Source organism: Bubalus kerabau, chromosome 13, assembly GCF_029407905.1.
Source record: "Bubalus kerabau isolate K-KA32 ecotype Philippines breed swamp buffalo chromosome 13, PCC_UOA_SB_1v2, whole genome shotgun sequence".
Lineage (NCBI taxonomy): Eukaryota > Metazoa > Chordata > Mammalia > Artiodactyla > Bovidae > Bubalus > Bubalus kerabau.
Genome location: NC_073636.1, coordinates 46,753,553 through 46,759,295, shown reverse-complemented (window position 1 = coordinate 46,759,295; position 5,743 = coordinate 46,753,553). Strand labels below are relative to the sequence as shown.

The following is a 5,743-nucleotide window of genomic DNA, read 5'->3' as shown; positions in this document are numbered from 1 at the left end:
ATAATAAAAATATGGTGATAAAATGGAGGGTTTCAATTCATTACAAATATTCCATGAGCACGTGTGGCCCAAAAAGCAGTCAGAGAGGAGGACTGCATTTCCCAGGATGTTCCACAGCCCTCCCTCAGGAGGAACAGTAGGGCCAAACCTCTGGCTCTGGAAACTGAGAGGCCGGGAGAGTGGGGCAGAGCTGTGTCCACAGGTGCCAGCCCTCAGGGGGAGAAGGCCTGAGGGCCTCCAGGGGAGATGAAATTTGGCAACAGGAGCCATATCTAGAGCGAGTTTCTGAGGAACTTTTCTGTGTAGCGTATGTTGTAACACCCCAGAACCAGTTCCTAGTAGAGACCTAGTAGATGCTTCTGTAGTTGGATTGTGTTTTCCTTTGAAAGTATCTCTGTTCTCAGCCAAGGGTGCTTCCTGTGATGGCAGCTTAAATTCCTACTATTTTTGGCAATATCTTCTGGGATAGTTGACCTACATAGTCCCGTCTGCACTGAGGCGAATGTGTCACTCCAGGCCTCAGAAAAGGTGGTGTTTTCACTATGATTGCTGCCTGCCTGTCACTCTCATTGAAAGCAAGATAAGTGGATGAATCATGAGAGACATCCCGTTTGGATGTTTCAGGCAGAGGACTAGACTTAAGAAGCATATTAAGTGCACATTCTCCTCAGCCCCACATCCATGTCCCTCAGAGGCGTTCCTCTAAGGGGAGGGAAGGTTGCTGTCTAGACACCCCTGTCTCCAGAGTTCTAGACTGTGCGTGGCTGCCACCGGACGCTGCCCTGTGTTCTTCCCTGCAGCTCTCCTGGCTTCCTTGGCCCGTCTCCCCCAGGCCGGAGTTGGCCCCGCACACTCTAGGATAGAGCACGCGTGCCAGGGGTGCTGTGCTGGCTTCTCAGGAGTCTCCTGAGAAGCGTGCCTCTCACCCCCACCCCTGTTCCAGGCTCCCCTGAGGAGGACCCCCTCAGTCCTTTAAGAGCTGGGCAGCTCCTGTTGCTGCCTAGTGGTGATGAGCTGTCAGGGTCAGGGGAGGGAGCCTCTAAACACCACCTGGAGGGGCCTGAGGTTTCTCTCCCGGATCCTGAACTGACTAGTTTCCTAGGCACACCGAGCCACTCTACCTCTGTGTGTTTCCCTTCTGAGACTCCCCTCTTCCTTCCGGCTGGTTGTCTTCCACAGTTTCCACAACTCTGCTCAGACCCTTTGACCCCTCCAGGAAGCCTTCTCTGAATCCCTGCCCAGCCCCTCCCCGGGGTGTCAGGGCCATCCACGGCTCTGCATCACAGTTCCTGCTGCATTGAGTAGGAGCACCAGTGTGTGTGGTCGTTTATCTCCTCCTTAGGAATTTCGCAAACGCAGGAACTTCATTCATCCTCATTGTTATTCATCATTCATAGATGTCTGCTGAACAGAACTCGTTCCAGCTCTGCAAGCTCACCCACCAGCCTGTGGCAGGTTTTTGTCCTTTCTCAGTGAGCTGCTTCTGACACCATTCACCACAATGAGTCCAGCAGGCTTGGAATCCTTATCATTTGCACTTTTTTCCCCCCTAGATTCCATGGTAATAGCAATTTTTGTTTCCTTGTTTATTTGTTTTGATATCATAATGTTTGGAGAAGTATTCTTCTCCATTCCAGTATTCTTGCCTGGAGAGTTCCATGGACAGAGGAGCCTGGCAGTTTGCAGTCCACAGGGTTGCCAAGAGTCAGACAAGACTGAGTGACTTAACACAACAACCATCATAACCTTAAATAACATATACTACAGTTGTGTGACTATTTTCCACACATCAGCATTTTCCTCTGGATATGTTTTAGTCACTTTGATCAGACTTGGGAGACTGTTTCCTTGACTCGATTAGCGCAACACTTAAGTCTCATCAGAAGCACAGCCATCACCGTCAGACACAGAACACCAGGACTGCCGCTGCAGCCTGAGGGACAACTGAAGTTCCATTTGGAGGCATCTTTGAACTCACTGAGCAGACATCACGAGCAAAGCTCACCTTCCCAAGTTGAAGAATCTTATGGACAAAACGTCATCACCGAAATTAAATGGTGGCAGACATGTCCAAGGAATGTTTCGGGGATTTGACCCTTTATGAAATGTGTGATAGATAACTGTGTGGAGGTGGCAACTGGTGGGCAACACAACAGTCCTGGGATGGTGGCAGCACGAGGAAAAAGCGTCACCACGTTAGAAGCCAGGGAAGAAGCACGAACAACGGCTATGTCACCAGCAAGATCAACAGCATGCATCCCCTCTCCACACTTCACTAGGAGAAAAATTGACTCGTGTACATTTTCTTACTGAACTTTTTTGTTAAATAAGCTTTCATAATAGTCATCCAAAAAAAAAAAAAAAAACACCACGGCAGGCACCACAGTTGGAGTTGCCACCGAGAAGGTAAGTCTAAACCAGTGTATGTCCATTCTTTTTACCTTCAGTTTCTAAGGGTAATGTCTTCTGACCTTGTACCCTGACTCTGGGTGTATTACCCTCTTTGAATACACAGTCTCCACACATTTGTTAACGTGAACAAATATGCAACACCTACACACATAAAGACAAATATGCATCACAAATTTTTCATTATGTCAGATGTTTCAATTTATCTTTTTCTTTGGAAGTATCTCCTCTCATTTAGGATAAAAATATTTCTCTAACAACCAAGTTTCATTGAAGTCCTAGTGAAATAGCCATTATCTTACATATGGGAAAAGTGAGCTAATGTATAGAGTTTTCACGCTTTTGAAAAAAAAAAAGCCAAGGCCCATAATAAGAAATGCATTTTATAGTACAGGCCATTATGCATACACGCACGTGTGCACACACACACAAACACATACATACACATGAAGCCAGAGTTTCATGAAATATTTTTAATGGTGGAACACCTTTGTGAATGTACACTTAAAAATGATTAAAATGGTCAGTTTTATGTTATATATGTTTTACCACGGTTTTTAAAAAGTTTTATGAGGTAATATTTACCCTTACTTTATGCCATTTTCTTTGATCTCTTCTATATTTGTTAATTCTAGTTATCATCCTTTAAGTTGATTTATGACTCACCATGATCACCACTGACTGGTGAAATGCTGACCTGAGGACTTGGAAGGTGAACTTGTTCACTCCATTTTCATACAGTTTACTGGGCTGGTGGCTTTTCCAAAGCATTTGAAATAGCTGCTGCTCCAGCGTTGCTTCCTGGAGAACCCATGGATGGAGGAGCCTGGCGGGCTACAGTCCATGGGTTTGCAGAGAGTTGGACATGACTGAGAAACTTTAATTATTACTATTCAGTTCAGTTCAGTCGCTCAGTCACGTCCGGCTCTTTGCGACCCCATGAACCACAGCACACCAGGCCTCCCTGTCCATCACCAGCTCCCGGAGCCTACCCAAACTCATGTCCATTGAGTCGGTGATGCCATCCAACCATCTTATCCTCTGTTGTCCCCTTCTCCTCCTGCCCTCAATCTTTCCCAGCATCAGGATCTTTTCAAATGAGTCAGTTCTTCCCATCAGGTGGCCAAAGTATTGGAGTTTGAGCTTCAGCATCAGTCTTTCCAATGAATATTCAGGACTGATTTCCTTTAGGATGGACTGGTTGGATCTCTTTGCAGTCCAAGTGATTCTCAAGAGTCTTCTCCAACACCACAGTTCAAAAGCATCAATTCTTCTGCACTCAGCTTTCTTTATAGTCCAACTCTCATATCCATACATGACTACTGGAAAAACCACAGCCTTGACTCGATGGACTTTTGTAATTATTACTATTACTATTAATAAAAAGGAGTGAGTAAAATCAAGCTAGCAATTCCCTGTATATGTGTGTATGAAACTGAACTGAAAACTGAAACATTCACTTAGTGATGTCCAACTTTTTGTGACCCTGTGAACTATAGCCCATCAGGCTCCTCTAGGATTTTCCAGGCAAGAATACTAAGTGCATTGCCATTTCCTTTTCCAGAGGGTCTTCCCCACCCAGATCTCCTGCATTGCAGGCAGATTCTTTACAGTCTGAGCCACCAGGGAAGTCCATGTGTGTATAAGTCACTATTTTTGAAGGCCAAGTTTGGGGCCATGTTTAGAAAGTATGACATAATTGTATAAATTATATCTTAACTTGCAAATCTTTCCTTCCTTAATTTGACGTCTGTAAGTATGTGATTCTGTAGATTACTATTTTTATCTTTAGCACTAGAGGTTATAAATGCTGAAGGCATCTTCAGGGATCAGAGAGTTAACAGAAACATGGGGACTGGCTGGGGTGACATAAGGGAGTTTGCCCAGCCTGGAGGTGCTCAGAGTCCAATAAAAACAAACACACAAACTGCTGTGTCCACAGGGGTCTTTATGTAACCCACAGCCTGTGTTTGAGATCTCACTTACACACAGTTGTTTCCAGAAGTTTGACCATGAAAGCCAGGAAGGGAAAAGTAGGTTCCCTACTTTCCCTACTGAACAGTAGGTTCAGGGAGTGACCACGGAGTGATAGGAGAGACTTTTAAGAAGCAGAAAAATTGAGTACACAGAATGGGAGCATAGCAAACATCACAGCAGTGTACTGAATTGTCGCAATCCTGGTTTTGGATCTGTAACATTAATACTGATGAGGGTGTTATTTGTAGTTCCTATCAGTAATGTAGAATTTTATCCAGCACTCCATAGTGCTTTTATATAATATTAGTAATTATGACTGCCATGTCTTTACCATTTTGAATGTATAAGATGTTTTCCACTGCGCAGTCTCAGATCCCTAAAATGACAGTGGAATGTCAATTACCATCATTTCCACTGTATAGGTAAGGAAAGGGAACCCAGAGATGTAAACTAATCTGCCAGCAAGTGGAAACCCAGACTTCCAGACTCTGTACGTTTTCCATCGCCCCATACTGTGTTCCGCATCTCTGTCCACAGAATGGAGGTCCAATCATGCAAACCTCACATCTCACTAGGTGGAAATTTTTTCTGCTATACCTTACCTAATGTGGCAAAGTGGAAGACAAATAACTTTCTATATAAAGAAGCAATCAAACTTGCACTTGCTTCAGCAGCACATATACTAAAATTGGAATGATACAGAGAAGCTTTGCCCAAGGATGACATGCAAATTCGTGAAGCATTCCATATATTTAGGACCTACTGTATACCACAGGGAACTCTGCCCAATAATCTGAAATGACCTATATGGGAAAGGAATATAGAAGGGAGTTGATACATGCGTATATACAACCGATTCACTTTGTTGTATACCTGAAACTAACATTACATTGAAATCAACTATACTGCAATAAAATTTTTTTAAAAACCTACTGAAAATTGTTATAAGAAAAAAAGAAAAAGAATCAACCAGGCTTATTATAATACTCTCTGATAAAATTTAGTCAGACTGTGACATCTATGCTCAGAGGAGAATAGCTTCATTTCTACTAGAAGAAAATGGGGTCCCCTAGCCCTAAGCACACCTTCAGATGAATCGCAGCCCAAGCTCACTTGTTGACCCAGCCTCCTGAGATGCCCAGCCTGAGAAATACCTACCTACCTATGCCTCTTTCACGAGCCTGACTCCTTTTTGAAATGGTGAACTGGAACTAACAGGACCTAACAGAAACAGAAGAGATTAAAAAAGATGTGGCAAGAATACACAGAACCAAACAAAACCACAAAAGGGTAGTCACTAACCAGAGCCAGACATCCTGGAATGTGAAGTCAAATGGGCCTTAGGAAACATTACTAT

General features: G+C 43.9%; 1 pseudogene; it reads left to right on the top strand.

Moving 5' to 3' along the window:
* The first annotated feature begins 5,048 nt into the window (after nt 1–5,048).
* LOC129626330 (uncharacterized) lies at nt 5,049–5,140 on the top strand (annotated as a pseudogene).
* Nucleotides 5,141–5,743: the final 603 nt, after the last annotated feature.